The sequence below is a fragment of the Ictidomys tridecemlineatus genome, chromosome 4 (genome assembly GCF_052094955.1).
Source record: "Ictidomys tridecemlineatus isolate mIctTri1 chromosome 4, mIctTri1.hap1, whole genome shotgun sequence".
Taxonomy (NCBI): Eukaryota; Metazoa; Chordata; class Mammalia; order Rodentia; family Sciuridae; genus Ictidomys; species Ictidomys tridecemlineatus.
Window position 1 is genome coordinate 187,601,598 of NC_135480.1, and position 19,912 is coordinate 187,621,509.

Consider the following 19,912-nt stretch of genomic DNA (forward strand, 5'->3'; position numbering starts at 1 on the left):
CAAACCACTAGTCTGTAGTGTAATTAAAAGATGGTTTCCATTTAGGTGGGGAACCTGTCTGCCTACCCGCTTAATATATGAAAAAATGATTGTTTGTGTTCCTGAGGGTCCCAAATGATCAGAAATGATTTCTGAAAAGCTGGGTAGAACTCGAATAGTCATTTATGATAGGCCTTGTCCTTCTAAAACAATTCAGGTAGCCGAGGTTTCTTACATCTTTAGCATAATTCTTGGAAGTATCTGTTGGATTCCTAGGAAGAATGATCTTGCTTCGTTATGTAAACATTTGAAATTAAGTGAGGATTAGTTCTCCCATCTCGATAAATTGTCAAATGCCTTTTCCACTTCTTCTATCTTTTTTTCCAATGGCCTTCCCCTTGATTTTTTCTGATGTAGTAAAAACTTATAATTAAAAAATACGCTCATGGAGCTGGAGTTATAACACTCACCTAGCATGCATAAGGCCGGGGGTTCAATCCTCAGCCTTGCCAAAAAAAAAAAAAAATACTGTAAAAATCATAACACACGTGTAAATTGCATGTAAAAAGACATGTGTTCAGATGGGATGATTGATTTCCTAACCCGGAGAACGGGTTGCAAAACCCTAATAGGTCCATGTACCAAGAGTTGGGCTCTTTTATGTCACTTGAGCTTATTACCATTGCAACAGTGGCTACTTCTTCAGACATGAGCCAGCAGAGACGTGACATATATTTTAGCTTGGCATTCTTAAGTCTGTTTTTGAAAAGGAAAAAGGGACCAGTCTGGGGTTGTAGCTCAGTGGTAGAGTGCTTGCTTAGCACTTGTGAGGCACTGGGTTCGATCCTCAGTACCACATAAAAATAAGTAAATAAAATAAAGGTATTGTGAACATATACAACTAAAAAAATATTACAAAAAGAGAGAGAGAGAGAAAAAAGTACTAGCAGCTACCATCCCACTAGCTGTCCCAAGGGATCTGGGCTGGAGGGGAGGATACAGAGAATACAGGGTGGTCACCATAATCCCCATGGGCTCACAGATTGAGTTTTGATCTCTAATTCTTTCAGTCTTCTAGTGAATTTCAGGTAAATAAAATGAATACCGAGAATAAAAACGAACATTTATGGAGAACTTTTCGTGTGTTGGCTTTGCTCTGGACACTGGGGGCACTATTTTATTTCATTCTCACCACAACGTTGTGACGTGAAACTATGAGGATCCATGATCTATTGAGAGCCAGGTGTAGTGGTGCATGCCTGTAATCCCAGTGGCTCTGAACGCTGAGGCAGGAGGATTGCGGGTTCAAAGCCAGCCTCAGCAATGTAGCAAGGCTGTAAGCAACCTAGTGAGACTCTGTCTCAAAATAAAAAGTAAAAAAAAAGGAGGGGGTGATGTGGGTGTCTTGGGTATGTGGCTCAGTGGGTAAGCACCCTTGGGTCCAATCCCTGGTACCAAAAAGTAAAAACTAAAAAAATTGGGGCCAGGCTCAGTGGCACACACCTGTAATCCCAGTGGCTCTGGAGGCTGAGGCAAAAGGATCACAAGTTCAAAACCAGCTTCAGCAAAATTGAGGTGCTAAGCAACTCAGTAAGACCCTGTCTCTAAATAACCTATAAAATAGGGCTGGAGATGTGGCTGAATGGTCAAGTGTCCCTGAGTTCAATCCCTGATATTAAAAAAAAAAAAAAAAAATTGGGCTGGGTTGTAGCTCAGTGACAGAGTACTTGCCTTGCACAGGTGAGTCACTGGGTTAGATCCTCAGCACCGCATAAAAATAAGTAAAGTAGGGGCTGGGGTTCTGGCTCAGTGGTAAAGTTCTTGCCTAGCATGTGTGAGGCCCTGGGTTTGATCAATTCTCAGCACCACATATAAATAAATGAATAAAGTAAAGATCCATCAACATCTAAAAAATATTTTTTTTAAAAAAATGAGTAAAGGTATTGTGTCCATTTACAACTAAAAATAGTTTTGTTTTGAAAAATATACAGAAAGGGGCTAGGGTTGTAGCTCAGTGGTAGAGGGCTTGCATAGCATGTGTGAGGCCCTGGGTTCAATCCCCAGCACCATGTAAAACTAAATAAACAAAATAAAGGTATTGTGTCCATTTACAACTAAAAAAAAAAAATTAATTACAGAAAAAAGAAACAGGGTGCAGAGACATTAAGTAATTGTGTCAAAGAACAAATTTATAACAATTTAAAGATCAAGAATCAGGCAACACTTCATCCCATAAAGTAGAATAAATGGTACAATGGCCCAGCAGAGGAGGTTGGTTTTTTATTTGTTTGTTTTGCAGAGCTAAGGCTTGAACCCAAGGCCTCAGGCTTAGGAGGCCAGTGCTCTACACACGCAGGCCACAAGGTTGGTTTTACAGAGAACTAAAAATAGCTGAAGCCGGCATGGTGGCACACATCTGTAATCCCAGCAGCTTAGGAGGCTGAGGCAGAAGGATTGTGAGTTCAAAGCCAGCCTCAGCAAAAATGAGTTGCCAAGCAACTCAATGAGACCCTAAATAAAATACAGAATAGGGCTGGGGGTGTAGCTCAGTGGTCGAGGTCCCCTGAGTTCAATCTCAGGTACTTTCCCTCACAAAAAAAAGAAAAAAAGCTGAAAGAAAGAACAAAAACCAGATTGGTCATTTCAAAGTTGTTTTCCTTTTTCCTCCAGTGACGTGGAGAGAGAGCAATAGATATGTAACTGATTTGGTTAACATCAGATTACGTGAGTTTACCTTTAATTTTTTGAAGTACTGTGAATTGAACCAAGGTGCTCTACCGCTGAGCTGCATCCTCATCCCTTTTTATTTAAAAAATAAATTAATACAGAGTCTTGCTAAATTGTACAGATTGACTTCCACCTTGCAATCCTCCTGACTCATCCTCCAAAATCACTGAGATTACAGGTGTGCACCACCCTGCCCAGCTTCTGGTTACCTTTTTCTTGTAAGGATCAGGGAAAAGGGAATTTCATGAACCTTCCAGTGGAAACTTGCTTTTTTTTGGAAGGTTAGCTGTTGGCTCACATTTCTCCTGGTTTCTTAGAATATTAGGTAAACAACTTATTTTGGTTCATCAACTTGAAATTTTGGATGGATGACTCCATTTTTATTTTTAGTTGGGTCTGTTGTTTTTTTCCATTTGTGTGTGTGTGGAGGGGTACCAGGGATTAAACTCAAGGGCTTTAGACCACTGAGCCACATCACCAGCCCTATTTTGTATTTTATTTACATCAGGTTCTCACTGAGTTGCTTAGCGCCTAGCTGTTGCTGAAACTGGCTTTGAACTCCTGATCCTCTGCCTCAGCCTCTGGAGCCTCTGGGATTATGGGAGTGCGTCACCACGCCTAGCAAGTCTGGTCTGTTAAGACCCAGTGCAGGAACCTGGCTCCGAACAGTGGCCTCCTATCATGTTTATTTAACACAGAGCCACAGAGTGCCAGAGCCCAGAGGTAGCCCAGTAGCCTTTGCTCTTAAAGACCATGTCTACCATTTTGCCTCGTAAAACACAAAGGTGATGCTTATGGCAGACCTGTGAGGGAGTTCCTGATCCATATCAAGCTGTTCTGCAGTTGTGTTTGAACTCAGGCATTCTTCAAATGCAGAGCTGCAGTTTCTCTGATGGTGAGGAAGGAGAGGTGAAATAAAAGTAGAGAAGAGACATAAAGGAAGGACAAGAAAAATGTAATTTTAATTTGAAGTTCCGATTACTTTTCCAGGCCTGTCCCACTCTATCTTAGTTCTTCTCCCAGGTCTGTCACTCCCAAATTTCTGGGAATCTGTAAATCTTATTACAGTTACCATAAAATCACTCATGATAATTACTTTGTACATTATTAATGCACCTACCAATAGATTAAGCAAAGAGAGATAGAATATTTTAAGAAACTTATGATTTAGGGGACTTTCTAGCATTATCTCTTGATCAGATATGGAGACCAGGTCTGTTCAAGGATCCTGAGAACAAATGGACCACCATAGATCCCATCACCATAAACTGTCCTGGATAACCAGACAGATGACATCACCACATACCTTCCCCCACACACCCCTCTTCAAGTTTCCTTTAAAAGAGGAGTCAGAATGTCTGTGGATGTGACCCAGTGCTAGAGTGCTTGCCTAGCCTGTGTGAGTCCTGGGTTCATCCTGAGCATGGCGTAAAGCAAAGTAACAAAAGAAGAGAATGGGCTGGGGCTGGGGCTGGGGCTAGGGCTGGGGCTCAGTGGCAGGGTGCTTTCCTAGCACATGTGAGGCACTGGGTTGGATCCTCAGACTGCATACAAAAATAAGAAAATAAAGGCATGTTATCCATCTCTAATTACAAACAAATTTAAAAAGAAGAAGAAGAGAAGGAGGAGGAGGAGGAAGAGGAGGAGGAGGAGGAGGAGGATCTTTCTGGGCCTCTGACTGACACATGCTGAATGAAATTCTGTCCCATCTGTAGGCCAAGGACCCTACTAGTTTAGAGTCAGTCCTGCTCCCACCCATACCTTCCGGGAACTCCTGGGACATTTCCAGCCACATCTTTTCTCTGGTTCTTAAGAACCAGTTGTTTCTCAGCTTTGTCTTTGGGTCTCCTTCCCATCAGCATTCTGATAACATTTTTCATTAGCATTCTGTTGCAGTGATTCATGAACATAAGACAGAACCGCTCCAGTATAAAAGGGCAGCTGAGACTACAGTGAAAACTAGAGCTTTCATTGAATCTGGAGAAATTCAGCATTCAGAAGTCCAGAATGGATTAGACGTTATGCCACCCAACAGACCTGAACTGTGGGGAATTAATTCTTTTAGTTTCTCTAGGATATCTGCATTTCTATGTTATGCCACATGGAACATAGGATTTGTGGATATTTAAGTAAAAAATCAACTTAATGACTGTGGTTTCAGATTAATGCCCCTGGGTTCAACCCCTGCAAATAAATAAGTAAATAAAATGATAATAAAGAGCTAACACCTACTGGGAATCTAAAAGGATGGTGCCACGGCCTTTATAAGCATTAAGTTACCCAGAGCTCACCATAAACCCATAATCGATACTATGCAGTTGCCCTGATTTTAAAGGCTAGGAAACTGAGGCACAGATGCAAAGCAACACGTGGAAGGCCCTCTCCAGAATCAGAGGGGTCAGCTGCCAGCACACCCCCCCACCACGGCTCCAGAGCCCCTCTCACCTGGGACCCAAGCTCGCTCTTCTGCCTGCATATTTCTTGGGAAATGCTGGGCCAGTTAACCTCACAACCCAGCTTTCACTTGGAATTCAGACCCACCGCAAAGAAAAGAGCAGAGAGTGTGCCTTCCCCATGGAGGGAATCAATAACGTTCAAGCCACGCCTTCTTTGTGTAAGTGACATGTCTGAAAATAGCTGTGTTTTGTGATTAAGCAGTTAAAGAGAAAGAATGCCACAGATAATAGGAGACAAAAGTGAAAGGCCAGATGAATTCACCCATGGTAAGTGTAGAAATCTGGGGTCAGCGGGGTCTTTTCATAGGAAATACTAAATTCTTTTCTAGAATCACATTGTGGAAAAATCTACTTGGCTTAGTATTTTAAAAGTGCATTCTCCTCTGAGCCCCCTAAAATCCAAAACCTGTTTTACCCAATAAACTTCAGAAAGCATTTTTGGTGAGTGGCTTCTTTGCTTTTGCAAAGAAATTTCCTAGAAACCTTGATCAGAGAGGAGTTGTTTTGGGACTGCTTAGTAGGAATGTTTCATTGAAATGAGAATAAGAAGTATCAGGCTGTGTGTCTGGTGCCTGTGTGTGGTTAAATGCATGCGAGAAAGGCACAGGAGGAGTTGGTGTGTATCGGGTGCCTCTGGGGACAACGCTTCCCCTTCCAGTCATACCTGGAGCCTGACCCTTCCGCTGCCATCGCCACTTGACCAGAGGATCTGGTTCAAGCCATTGTTGTCCCTTGCCCAGATGAATACCATAGCTTCTGAGTGATCTCCCAGCCCCTGCTTTCCTCCTAAGTAATACACGCTCCACACAGAGGCAGCCACAGTGATATTTTAAAAGCCCAAACCAAATCAAATCATTTATGTATTTGAAATAATTTAGTGGCTTCTCATCATACTCAGGAAAAAAAATAAGTACCCAAAGTACTAATTACGGCTTGCAAGGACCTCGTGATCTGGTCCACTGCCAACGTCCTCTCATCCACATTTTTAGCTCTGCAGGCCTCTTGGCTGCTCTAGACGTGGCTGCCCAGAGTCTCTACACATGCTGTTCCCTCTGCCAGAATACGGTTCCTCTTCTTTCCCCATGTTTTTCCTCAGGTCTTTTTTTTTTCAGGTTTCTGCTCAAATGTTACCTTGTTCAAGAGCCTGTTCTTGACCATGTTATATGACATAGCACCTTTCCTCTACCACCATCAATATGTATTCCTCACCCAGCTTTATTTTCCTTATAACCAATTTCCCCTCTTGATATATAATGCATTTTTCATATGTATGTGGGTTAATTCAGTGGGCCTTTGATTTTCTTTCCTATTACCTATGGTATTTTTCTCCTTTTTCTCATTCTCCACATTCTATTAGGATGTAAGCTCTATGAACAGAGAGACTTTTCAGTCATTTTTTCATTTTGTTAACAAATACTTAATGAGTACTTACTTTATGCCAATCTCTGAGCACCTAGAAATTGGCAAATGAGACCACATCCCTGCACCCATGTAGTGCACTCATCTTATTAGTGGGAGATAGATTTTTAAAAAAACCTAGCAAGTAAATAGATTATTTGAAGAACAGCGATAAGTGCTGTGGAAAGAAATTAGAGTATTTCAAGATTTCAAGGTATAGGTGACATGGTGATAGCGAAGAGTATTGAGTCTGTCTCCATCTAGGTGGCAAGTCAGGTTCCAGAGGAAATTAGGAATTTGCTGTGTACCTGTTAATTTTAAGACGCCTTCTAAGCATTCCATTGAGAGGGTAAGTATGAGCCTGGAGTTCCAGAGAGAGAGCGGGCTGGGAATAAATTTAGGATTCATCAGTGCACAGCCATACATTGGTTGAAATCAAAGAGAGAATGGCCTGAGAAAGAAGAGGGGTCTGAGCCCCAAGTGTGGCTTCTCCCAAATTGAAGTCTGGATAGATGAGAAGGAGCCTGTCGGTTAGCTCTCTGTTACTATATTAAGATACATCAGGCTAGGTGGGCTGGGGCTGTAGCTCAGTGATAGGGCACTTGCCTGGCATGTGTGAGGCACTGGGTTCCATCCTCAGCACCACATAAAAATAAATAAATAAAGATATTGTGTCCATTTAAATTAAAAAAAAAAAAAGATAGATGAGGCCAGACATGGTGGTGCATGTCCGCAATCCCAGCGGCTCAAGAGGCTGAGGCAGGAGGATCCTGAGTTCAAAGCCAGTCTCAGCAATGGCAATGGTGAGGTGCTAAGTAACTCAGTGAGACCTTGTCTTAAATAAAACACAAAACAGGGCTGGGGATGTGGCTCAGTGGTTGAGTGCCCCTGAGTTTAATCCCCAGTACCAAATATATATTTATGAGATAGTCAACTTTAAAATACAAAACGTTGCCTGGCCCCTGCATGAAGCCCTGTGTCTGATCCCTAGCATTGCAAAAAAAAAAAAAAGAAAGAAAGAAAGAAAGATTTATTTTGACTCACAACTTTAGAGATTTTAGTCATGGTTGATTGGTCCTGTTATTTTCGGTCCTGTGGCAAAGCAATACATCATGGCCAGGGCATAGTAGAGAAAGCTGTTAACTTCATTGCAGCCAGAGAGCGAAGAAAGACTTCCCACTAGGACCCCTCCCTAAGGTTCTACCACCTCCCATCAGCACCAGGTTAGAAACCAAGTCTTTAACACTTGGGCCTTGGAGGGCATTTAAGATTGGAGCTTCAGCGCAACTGGAAACACATACTGAGAAACAATGGCTAGTGGGATCCGAGGGGAACCCCCAGAGTGTTTTGGAAGGGAGACGAAGGAAGCCATTTGAAAAGGAGTGATGGAGATTCTGGACTGGATCCTGCTGAAAGAGCAGGCAGGTGGGTTCTGAGAGGCGGTCACGGGTCTGGCCACCCTGAGGTCTTGGAGGACTTTGACATGTGCTGTTTGGTGGGGTGATGGGGACCAAGGAAGTGAGTGGAGGGTGGGGAAGTAGAGATATCTCCTAAGAGTGCTTGCTTTAAGGAGAACAGAGAGTTGAGGTGAAATAAGGAAGTTGTTTTGAATTTTAATTATTGTGAAAAAACAACATGAGATCTACCCGCTTAAAGTTTTAAATAGGCAATATAGTGGGGTTAATTTAATTATATGCACATGAGATATATTTTTTTTAAGTAGAAAACCACAGCATATTTAATGAGATGAGAGAATATTGCAGGGTGGGGGAGGGTACAATTCCTGGGAGGGTGTCCTGGAGAAGATCAGACTTGGAGGAATGCAGAGCCTGAGAAACTTTCCGAGGCCGACACAGCCCACCGGTGATGGAGCAGGATTCACACCCAGCCCCTGGGCTCCAGAGGCCTTGTGAGTCAGTGACATTTTGCTATTTTGTAAAATGAGAAAAGTGAATGGAGTGACATCTAACTTTCACCTCAGCTCTAATGAGTCTCTAGCATTCTGATGTGCCCTCACCCGTCCAAGCAAAGAAATAAAAAACGCCCCAGGGTAGCCCAGGAAAAGCAGCCCCAGGGCTGATGTGAACATACAGATGAGATAGGCCCTATGCAGGCCTATCTCATCTCAGCCTGTCCATAAATCACTGCGCCAGTCAGGCACCCCACTCCTCTGCGCCTGAGTCCTTTATGAGAGTCCCAAACTGTGTTGAGATGTCTGGCAGCTTTACTCATTCATATTATCTGTCTGGCTTCTTAAAGTATTTGAATTTGCAATGCTGGCTCCTAAAATTATCTATGCAGTAGCTTAAAAAGAAAAGGAGGGGGGGGGCTGGGGATAGAGCTCCGTTGGTGGAGTGCTTGCCTCAAATGCACAAGGCCCTGGGTTCAATACCCAGCACCACCAAAAAAAAAAAAAAAAAAGAAAGAAAGAAAGAAAAGAGAAAGGGAAAGGAAGAAGTGAGGGAGCCAGCCCAAGGAAGGGAAGAGTGAAAGAAGGAAGGAAGGCAGGCAAAGAAGAAAGAAAGGGAGACAGGGAGGAAAGCAGGAGAGGAGGGAAGGGCCTGGGAGCTATGGAGAAGGCACCTACTTGATGAGTTGGAGAATGCACATGACATCCATGTTTTAGTCAACTCTGTGATAAACTATTATAGTTTCTGCAATAATTTTATGTTGGCCAAGGTCCCCAGAGGCTATAAATAATGTTGCAGAAGAGGCTTTTAACATTCTCCATAGCTAAATGATCTTCACACTTTATCATCTTACTGTGACTTAGAGGAGTAATTAACTTACTCTGTGTATATAACTCTTAAAATAAGCTGGGCATGGGGCTGGGGATGTGGCTCAAGCAGTAATGTGCTCACCTGGCATGCGCGGGCGCTGGGTTCGATCCTCAGCACCACATAAAAATAAAATAAAGATGTTGTATCCACAGAAAACTAAAAATAATTATTAAAAAAGTTCTCTCTCTCTTAAAAAAAAAAAAAAAAAAAAAAAAAGCTGGGCACGCTGGGGCACTCTTGTAGACCCAGCTTCTCAGGAAGCTGAGGCAGGAAGATTGTTTGAACCCAGGAGTTTGAGACCAGCCCAAGCAACATAGTGAGACCCTGTCTAAAAACAAACAAACAAAAACAAAGACCCTTCATCTTTGGTGGACTTACATTCACACTTGGCTAAGCCATTTGATATGCTCAATAAAGTAGAAGGAAAGGATATTTTCTCATTGGACAGTTGTCAATATTAAAACACTTGACAAGTAAGTTAAAGGCTGCTGTAAAAATAGCATTATGATAATCAAGATTATTAAAACTTAGAATATTTATCTTTTCTCTCTGATAAGGCTGAAAATTTGTAGAATTCTTTCCATAAGTTCATGGCCTATATGGTAAAAGTTTAGTGGAAGAGAAACACCTAGAAAGAACTAAGAAAATTGTAGAGTCAGTTGGGCATGGTGGAGCACCCCTATAATCCTAGGGGCTCTGGAGGCTGAGACAGGAGAATTCCCAGTTCAAAGCCAGCCTCAGCAACAGCTAGGGACTAAGACTCAATAAGACCCTGTCTCTAAATAAAATTCAAAATGGGGCCAGGGATGTGGCGCAGTGGCCGAGTGCCCCTGGGTTCAATCCCTGGTACCCGCCACCCAACAGCAACAACAGAAAAGAAAATAGTATAGTTTTTTTTTTTTTTTGTAACAGGGATTAAACCCAAGGGTGCTTAATCACCAAGCCATATCTCCAGCTCTTTTTAAATATTTTAAGACAAGATCTTGCTGAGTAGCTCAAGGACTCACTAAATTGCTATAGCTGCATTTGAACTCTCAATCCTCCTGCCTCAGCCTCCCAAGTTGCTGGGGTTACAGGTATGTGCCACTGTGACTGGCTTGGATAGTCTCATTATAAAATAATAATAATAATAATTAATAAATAAATAAAGACTGGTGTAGCTCAGTGGTAAAGCATGTGCTGAGCATGCCTGAGGCCCTGTGTTCAATCCCCAGCATTGCAAAAAAAAAAAAAAAAAATTCTTCATCCTAGGAGCTGGGGTGTGACCCAGTGGCAGAGCACTTGTCTAGCATTCACAGTACCCTAGGTTCCATTCCTAGCACAGCTTAAAAAAAAAAAAAAAAAAAAAAAACCCTTCATTTTACTTAAAATGGAAGAGGACTTTAAGCACCACTGGAAATGAAAGGCAGATTTGCATTCCCAGGTCACCAATGAGAGGTAAATTTGCTTGGTCAACTGGCTGGATGAAAACTCTCTTCTGAAATTTCATGTTGTGGCACTTTTCCAGCATCCTGGTTGTATACATTCCAAATGTATTAGACATATCTCGTGTTTTCAATGCCATGCTTGATGAGTACCTTGTGTTATGCTGTCTCTCCATCAAGGAGTGTTCATTAGATTTTTTAAATGCTTCAATTGTAAAATGAGATAAAATTCTCAGCCAAGAAACCTAGACCTCATAGGACTTCACAGGACTTCGTTGTTGTTAATTACCAAAGTAATAACTTGAATACGTTCTTCTCTTTGGTGGGGAGCAGTTCCTGGGAATTGAACCCTGGAGGGTCTGACAACTGAGCTACATCCCCAGCCCTTTTTTATTTTATTTTGAGACAGGATCTTGCTAAATTACTGAGGCTGGCTCAAATTTGGCAGTCCTCTTGCCTCAGCCTCCTGAGTAACTGGGGTTACAGGCATGTACCACAGTGCCTGACCTGTTTCTTTATATCAGAACCATTGAAATGTGTATTTCACTGGACAATCTGGAAAGTGATGTCAGGTAGTGAATAGAGAAGGCACAGTCCAGCCACAGTGTGGGATACAAGGAACAGTTAGATGTGCATGCCTTGCTTGGGTTTCGAGAATTCTATGGGAGTGTTTTTAAAGGGCTTAACAGGCTGGAGCAGCTGGGGTGAGTGTACACAGGCCACTTCCGTACCTGAGAGGTTTGGCAGAGGAAAGGCCAAGTGTGAGGAAGCAGGATAAGGAAATAAACATGGAACAGGCAGGAAAGAAGCAGCCAGCGACCCTGGAAGGGAAGTGAAGGAAAGCCAGCAGCACAGGCTGGGCCAAGAAGGGAGTGAACCCAGCATGTTGGCCAAGTATTCCACAGGACACTGTCCCCTGGGGTGTCGGGCCAGAAAGAGACTCACACGGAAAACTTAAGCGAATTATGGAGTCCTGGGACCCAGATCACCCAGGAAAGGCACACACCACACACACACACACACACACACACACACACACACACACACAGAGTTTTTCAGCTACTTCTGATGAAAGCCAGCAGGTGATCCACTAACTTATAGCATCTCCAGAGTTGACCCCCACTCAGCACCAGTCCTAGCCATAGAGAGGAGAGAACTTTCAGAAGAGTGTTTTTAATCAGATAAACCACAGTTGTAAATCAGTATGGACTGTATGGACTGCCAGCTGTGGTGTCTCACGCCTGCAATCCCAGCAGTTTGGGAGGCTGAGCAGGAGGATCATGAGTTCAAAGCCAGCCTCAGCAATGGTTATGTGCAAAGCAACTTAGCGAAACCCTGTTTCTAAATAAAATACAAAATAGGGCTGGGGTTGTAGCTCAGTGGTCGAGTGCTCCTGAGTTCAATCCCCAGTACCTCCCTATCAAACAAACAAAAATCAGCCAGGAGCCATGGTGCAGGCCTGTATTCCCAGCTTCTCTGGAGGCTGAGGCAGGAGGATGGTGAATTCAAAGCCAGCCTCAGCAGATTAGTGATTAGTGAGGCCCTAAGCAATGGTTATGTGCAGAGAGACCCTGTCTCTAAATAAAAAAAAGGGCTGGGGGATGTGGCTCAGTAATTAAGTGTTCCTGCTTCAATCCTTGATAAGAGAAAGAGAGAGAGAGAGAGAGAATGAAAATATCCAAGATCACCGGAGAAATGTGTCAATTGGGGAATCCAAAAGTATACAAAATATCCAGAAGAGTAGTAAAATCCCTATTTGAGTAGAGGATGAGCAAGTGATCAGAGTTCTAGGACTAGTTGACCAGATGTCTCAGTGGTTCCACCATACATGGCTAATTCTCTTCTGTTACATTTGTTAAAATTGCTTCGACTCCTTCCAACATGGTGTTGGAGGTCATCCTAAATATACCTCACTATTTTTATATATTTTGAACTTGAGTCAGGTGTCTTAGTCCATTTTCTGTTGTTGAATATCATGCTGTAACTGCATAGATTGGGCTATTTATAAAGAACTTTATTTAGCTTATGGTTCTGGAGACTGGAAAGTCCAAGCATACGGTGCCAATACCTGGTGAGGGCTTTCTTGCTTCTTGGTAGCACAGGGGTGGAGGCATCCCTGGATGAGACAGCAAACATGCTAGCTCAGGTCTTTCCTCTCCTTAAAAAGTCACTAATGTTATCATTGGAGGCCCCACTCTGACGACCTTATCTAATTCTAATGACTTCCCAAAGGCCCCACCTCTAAATGCCATTAACATAGGATTTGGGGCACTAGATTTCTAACATATGAATTCTGGGGACACACCCAAACCAGAGCACAGTAGGATTATGTTAATTCTCTTGGTCACTTTTGCTCTGAGTTCCTTCTTCTTCTGAATTCTTATCCTCACATCCATCTGGCCTCCCTGTTCCTGATCTCTACCCTGCACCACACCATGGGAAAGCCCCTTGACTTGGGTTCTCCAAACAAATGTTGTTTTCAGATGGTGATGTGTTACCAGGAGAGCCTGGGTCTCAACATAGCTCCAAGACAACTTTGCAGGTGCATGTGAAATATTCTTTTGCCCCTTTGCATGACCTGGAATTTCTTTCTTTCTTTCTTTCTTTCTTTCTTTCTTTTTTTTTTTTTTAAGTATATCTTTATTTTATTTTTATGTGGTACTGAGGATTGAACCCAGTGCCTCACATGTGCTAGGCTCTACCACTTGAGCCACAACCCCAGCCCTGGAATTTCTTATTCACTGACTCCCCTTTATCTTCCCAGTCTTTCATGTGACTCCATAGATCTTATAATCTTTTGAATTTCAAAAGTGAATTTCAGGCTTAAGTGCATAAATATTTGTGTGTGTGTGTGTGTGTGTGTGTGTGTGTGTGTGTGTGTGTGTGATGCTGGGGACTGAACCTAGGACTTTACCTATGTTAGGTGATTGCTCTAACTGAACTACATCTCCAGCCCATGTTGGCATTTAAGATCATTTTTTTTTAATCTCAAGAGATAATACCAAATTGTTTTCAGGATTTACCAACTTATTATTACAATAATGATTTTAATTGTTCCCTCAACAATAGTTATTATTTATATTTTAAGTACTTACCTGAATATATAAAAAATATTATCTCAACTTTGTTTTTTTTTGGGGGGGTGGTGGGTGGATAACTAGGGATTGAACTCAGGGGCACTTGACCACTAAGCCACATCTCCAGCCCTATTTTGTGTTTTATTTAAAGACAGGGTCTCACTAAGTTGCTTAGGACCTCGATTTTGGTGAAGCTGGCTTTGAACTTGAGATCCTCTTGTTTTAGCCTCCTGAGCCACTGAGATTACAGGTGTATGCCACCGCACCTGGCCTTATCTCATTTTCACTTGAGCTTCTTTAATTAAGAAGAGTGTTATGGGTCAGATATGAAGATATGAAGTGTTACTTGTGTGTGTGTGTGTGTGTGTGTGTGTGTGTGTGTGTGTATGGTGGTGGTGGGGATTGAACCCAGGGCCTTGTGCATGCAAGACAAGCACTCTACCAACTGAACTATATCCTTAGCCCGATATGATATTGAGGTGTTCTTCAAAAGCTCATGTGTGAGACAATGCGAGAACTTTCAGAAATGATTGGATTAATCAGTGCATTAATCCACTTCAATGGATTAACTGGGTGGTAACTGCAGGCAGGTAGTTATGGCTGGAGGAGGTGGATCATTGGGGTGTGTCTTTGGGGCTTATATTTTGTTCTTACTGATCAGAGCTCTCTCTCTACTTTCTGATGCTACCTTCCTGCACCACTTTTCTACCAGGATGTTTTGCCTCATCTTGGGACCAGAACAATGGAGCTGGCAATCTGTGGACTGAGACCTCTGAAACTGTGAATGCCAAATAAACTTTGCTCTTATAAAATTGATCTTTCAGGTCTTTTGATCACAATGGTGAAAAAGCTAACTGAAACAGTTTGAGTATTTCTTTACCAGTTCAATAGCCAGTTGCACATATTTAACCATAAACTACCTGTTCAATTTTTCTACTAAGGACCTGGTAATATTTTTCAATTTTCTTATTTGATTTGTAAGAACTGTCCACACATTAGAGATAATACCTATTGTTGTACATGATGCAAATATCTCCTCTAATTTGTTTATTCTTTTAAACTTTCAGGGGTGTGTCTTATCCCGTGGGGATGCCTTTGGCATGAGATTTTTCCTAGTTTCCAATGACCTCTCCTGCTACCTTTTTTTTGTTGTTGTTCTATTATAATGACAGTAGAACACACTTTGACACGTCATACATATATGAAGTGGAATTTCTCATTCTTCTGGTTGTCCATGATGTAGAATCACGCAGGTCATGAAGTCATATCTACTTTCTTTGTGTGTGTGTGTGTGTGTGTGTGTGTGTGGTGCTGGGGATTGAACCCAGGGCCTTGTCCATGCAAGGCAAGCACTCTACCAACTAAACTATATCCCCAGCCTGGATACTTCTTTTTGATGTAAAGTGCCACTGACCTATAGCTGTTAGTTTGAGGACAGCGAGCCTGTTTATTGTTTTTATGTTCATTTCCCTTTTTCTTACTCTTTTCTTTTTCCCCTGTAGCAAACTTTTCTTTTCATGGAATCCATTTAGCCCTTGGGAATCATTCCCAGATGATGCTTCTTGATCTTTTTCCTTGCTAGAAAGAGAGATGGTAAATTCTCTTTCATGATAAACTAGACCTGGTTCCTCCTTCTGGATTTCAGATCAGCTCCCTGAAACACTCCAGTCTTTTTTCTAGTTTCTAATCTTCTGTAAGCTTTCGGACATCTGTCTACTTATAGGCCATCATTTGTGGATTTAGTTCATTTGGCTCAGTTTTTTTTTTTTCTTTAGTTGGAGTTGGACACAGTACCTTTATTTTATTTATTTATTTTTATGTGGTGCTAAGGATCTATCCCAGCGCCTCGTGCATGCTAGGTAAGCCCTACACTGCTGATCCATAACCCCAGCCCTATTTAGTTCATTTTGAAGAGAGGCTGAGAAGAGGTTCTGTTGACCTGTCTGTAGGCTGACTCTTTTCCCAGACACCTGGCCTTTTTATGTGTCTTTGGTAGATACATCCTATTTTTTGAGTTCCCTGGAGGCTGCTCTTGCTCAGGGCACAGTTTAAAGTGGGTCAGCAGCATAAGAGAGGCCACAGGAACAGTAAATGTACACTTAGGCCACAGCAAAACAAATCCTAATCTTCTCACCCCCTAAGAAAATGCCCATAGGTTTTGTGTCTTAGGGGATGTAGGGCCTTTGAGAGTATGCAACATTTACACCTCTCAGCTACAGTTATTTCATGGAGTTACTAGTCATTTATTTGCTTCAAATGTGCTCCTAAAGAGTATCTAGGAGAAGTCAGGCGTGGTGGCACACGCCTGTAATCCCAGAGACTCTGGAGGCTGAGGCAGGAGGATCAAGAGTTCAAAGCCAGCCTTAGCAATTTAGCAAGGCCCTCAGCAACTTAGCAAGATCCTGTCTTTAAATAAAAAATAAAAAGGAAACCAAGCGTGGTTAGTGGTGCATGCCTGTAATCCCAGCAGTTTGGGAGGGTGAGGTAGAAGGATGGCGTGTTCAAAGCCAGCCTCGGCAACAGCAAGGTGCTAAGCAACTCGTGAGTCTCTGTCTCTAAATAAAATACAAAACAGGGCTGCGGATGTGGCTCAGTGGCCAAGTGCCCTGAGTTCAATTCCTGGCACAAAAATAAATAAATAAATAAATAAATAAATAAATAAATAGGGCTGGAGATGTGGCTCAGTGGTTAAGCACCCCTGGGTTTAATTCCTGGTACCTGGTACAAAAAAAAAAAAATTAGGCAAATAAATGTGCTTGCTTCATAAAATATTCTCAATTTTAATAACTGACTATGTTAAGAAACCTGATGTGATGAACCCAGCCTTAAAGCTAGCCCTGAGTGATGAAGCCAGGCTTTCGAATCTCCACTCTTCTTCAGATTCTCACATTCTTAAGAATCACATGGGCAGTGGGCACGTTTCTGTACACCTATAATCTCAACTCCTGGGGAGGAGCAGATGGAAAAATAGCAAGCTTCAGACCAGCCTGGGCAGCTAAGCGAAAACTGTCTCAAGGTAATATAAAAAAGGCTGGGGGTATAACTCAAGGATAGAGCTCTGGAGTATGCACATGGTCTTATGTTCAATCTCCAATACTGAAAAAGATTAAAAAACAAAAAAAGAAAAGAAAAGAAAAAAGAAAGAAAGAAAGAAAGAAAATCACATGGGAGTTGATAAATACAGTTTTATTAGCTCTTTCCCCAGATTCTGATTTAGTTCAAGTTGGAGCCCAGGAAACTGCATCTTTTTGTTCTGTTTTGCAGTGCTGGGGATTGAGCCAGGGCTTTGAGCATTCTAGAAAAGCACCTACCATTGAGTGCTTTTCCCAGCCCTTTTTATTTTAATTTGAGACAGGGTCTTAACACTTTTCCCAACCTGACCTCAAGCTTGCAATCATCCTACCTCAGCTTCCTGAGTAGCTGGATTACAGGGGTGAGCCTCCACACCCAGCTAGTATTTTTTTGGTGGCCCTGGAGATGGAACACAAGGTCTCTTCCATACTAGGCAAGCACTGTACCCTGGGCTTTATTTCCAAACCTAAAATTAATTAATTAATTAATATTTTTTTAATATTTATTTTTTTAGTTTTCGACGAACACAACATGTTTGTTTGTATGTGGTACTGAGGATCTGGGCTGACCAGGCATGCCAGGCAAGCGCACTACTGCTTGAGCCACATCCCCAGCCCCCTAAAATTAATTTAAACAAAACATTGACACTGCTTTAGAAAAGAAGTAATTCATAGTAAGGTTGGTATAATGTGCTTTACTCCTTTAATAATGAAACAAATTTTATTTGTAAATTTTTACACCTACTCTAACTTACGAACATATGAGGAGAGAATGATGAAGTACCTGTCATGGCACTGCTTATAAAGTATCACCTCTGCTGTAATTTTAGAATTCTTCCTTGGAGAGTCTGTGGTCCATATGAATAAATAACTATGATACTTTACATGCTCATTTCAGTGAGTTTTCACATGATATTAAAATGTTAAAAACAGGTTAGTAAAGGGCTGGAGCTGTGATTTAGTGGTAAAGTGCTTGCCTAGTGTGCATGAGGCCCGGGTTTGATCGCTAGCACTGTAAAAAGAAAAAAGAAAAATCAATCAGATGTAGGGCACCCAAATATTTAACTCATTTAATCAGGGACATGTGGATTGAAAGAAAGAGGAAGGAAGGAAGGAAAAGAGGAAAGAAAAAAGAGCAAGGAAAGAAGAAAGGGAAGGAGGGAGGAAGAGGGATGGAAGGGAGAAAGGAAGGAAGTCCATTGAAGGCTGAAGCTCTGGAATCTATAGCCACTGGCCAGAAAATGCTATTGAAATTCAGCAATGTAAAGACAAATAAGCAAAAAGGATATGAAACAATCTCTAAATGCCAAGAAAAAGGAGTCTGTTGACCTTCAGGAAACTGAGGACAGTTAAGTCTCCCTTGTAGGCTTTATCCTCTATCCCTGGGTAAAGGTGCAAATAAACCTTAAAATTTATTGCATCCTTGGTGGATATAGGCTTTTGGGTAGTTTCCAGTGGTATTATTTCTTTGTACTAGAACTCAGGGACCTTTGTGGTTGAGGAAAGTAGAGTCAGGCCCTGGCTCTGTCTTCCTATGCTCAAAGCTCAGTCCTTGTCCCTGATGCCAATCCAATAACAAGGAGAAAAAGGAAAAAGGTTTGTCTCCTTTGCTAGCAAAGGAGAAACACAAGGTATTACTGTCCCAAAGGCTGTGATTCTGCCCATCAGTAGGAATAGGGGGCTTTTAAAGAGGTGATTCAAAGGCTAAATTCCATGGATTTCTGAGATTTTCTGGTACAATCCCCAAAGTCTGGATTACTTTGTTCCTATGGTGGGTGTGTACTCAAGGACAGATTTTTTTTTTAACATTTTTTTTTCATTTGTAGATGGACAAAATACCTCTATTTTATTTATTTATTTTTATGTAGTGCTGAGGGTTGAACCCAATGCCTCACACATGCTAGGCAAGCACTCTACCATTGAGCCCAGCCCCTCAAGGACAGATTAATTTTGCCAAGGATGGGGAAGAATGGTAATCCCTTTTCCCCTGAGATTAGGGAGTGGGGGAGATTAGGGAGGAGCAGGGAGAGAGGAAGAGAAAGAAAAATGTCCATTATTAAAAATAAGTTGGAGGGGGCTAAGGATATAGCACAGTTGTAGAGTGCTGGCCTCACATGCACAAAGTCCTGGGTTCAATCCTTAGCATTCCCCCCCAAAAAAGGGCAGAGCAGTAAGGGTTATATTCAAAGCAAAAAGTGGACCACAGTTATCTTCCTGCTGTGGTTGACATGCAAAATTGAGTCCAGGACCTCCTCTAGGGATTGAGAAAGCTGAAGGCCACTTGAGGCTGAAAACTCAAGGGGTGGGGGAGGGGCTCTGATTTGCAATGCTGGAGAATCACCAAGAAAGCATGCCAAAAGAAATCGGACTTCAGGTGATTTTTTTCAGTATAGAACGTGTGGTAAAGTGGGACACACAATAGCTTTTTTCTTTTTTTTTTTTTTAAGCTGTTTTCTGTGTAGGACGTTTGTGTGAACATTTGTGTTCTCCCTCGGGATTTCTAGATGGTCCATTTTCAAAGGGTCATTAACATTACTTAAATATTCATGGTGGGGGAGGGGATGACAGACTGAAATTTCAGACGGCTCCAGAGGGAGGGATGGCTGGCCACCTGCCTGATCGAGCCCCACGCTGAGTATCAGCTGCCTCCTTCCCCGCCGCTGGCATTGTTAACACGCGCGCTTTGACACCGTCAAGCTACCGGCTGCGGCACTCGGAGGGCAGCAGGAAGCTCTGGCAAGCCAGTGATCTTTGAGCATGTGTCCACATCTCAGCCTCAGGACGGCAACAAAGGGAACCCCTAAATACACCGGGACAACATTGCCGTCACCAGTTCCGGAGATCCCGCTAACACCAGGGCCAGTCCAGTGTGGAGTAAGGGACGAGGGGCTCTCTGCCCCCTCGGGTAGGAACGCGCACAGACAACACACACTCTCACATGCAATCGTGCACAAGTGTGCATACAGCACACACCCACTGGCTTGTGACCGACGATCCCAC

The 19,912-nt window shown here is 42.4% G+C and overlaps 1 protein-coding gene across 3 annotated transcripts in view; it reads left to right on the forward strand.

The window, feature by feature from the left end:
• Palm2akap2 (PALM2 and AKAP2 fusion) overlaps positions 1–19,912 on the forward strand; it is a 457,555-nt gene that overhangs the window by 330,720 nt on the left and 106,923 nt on the right. The window lies entirely within an intron of this gene.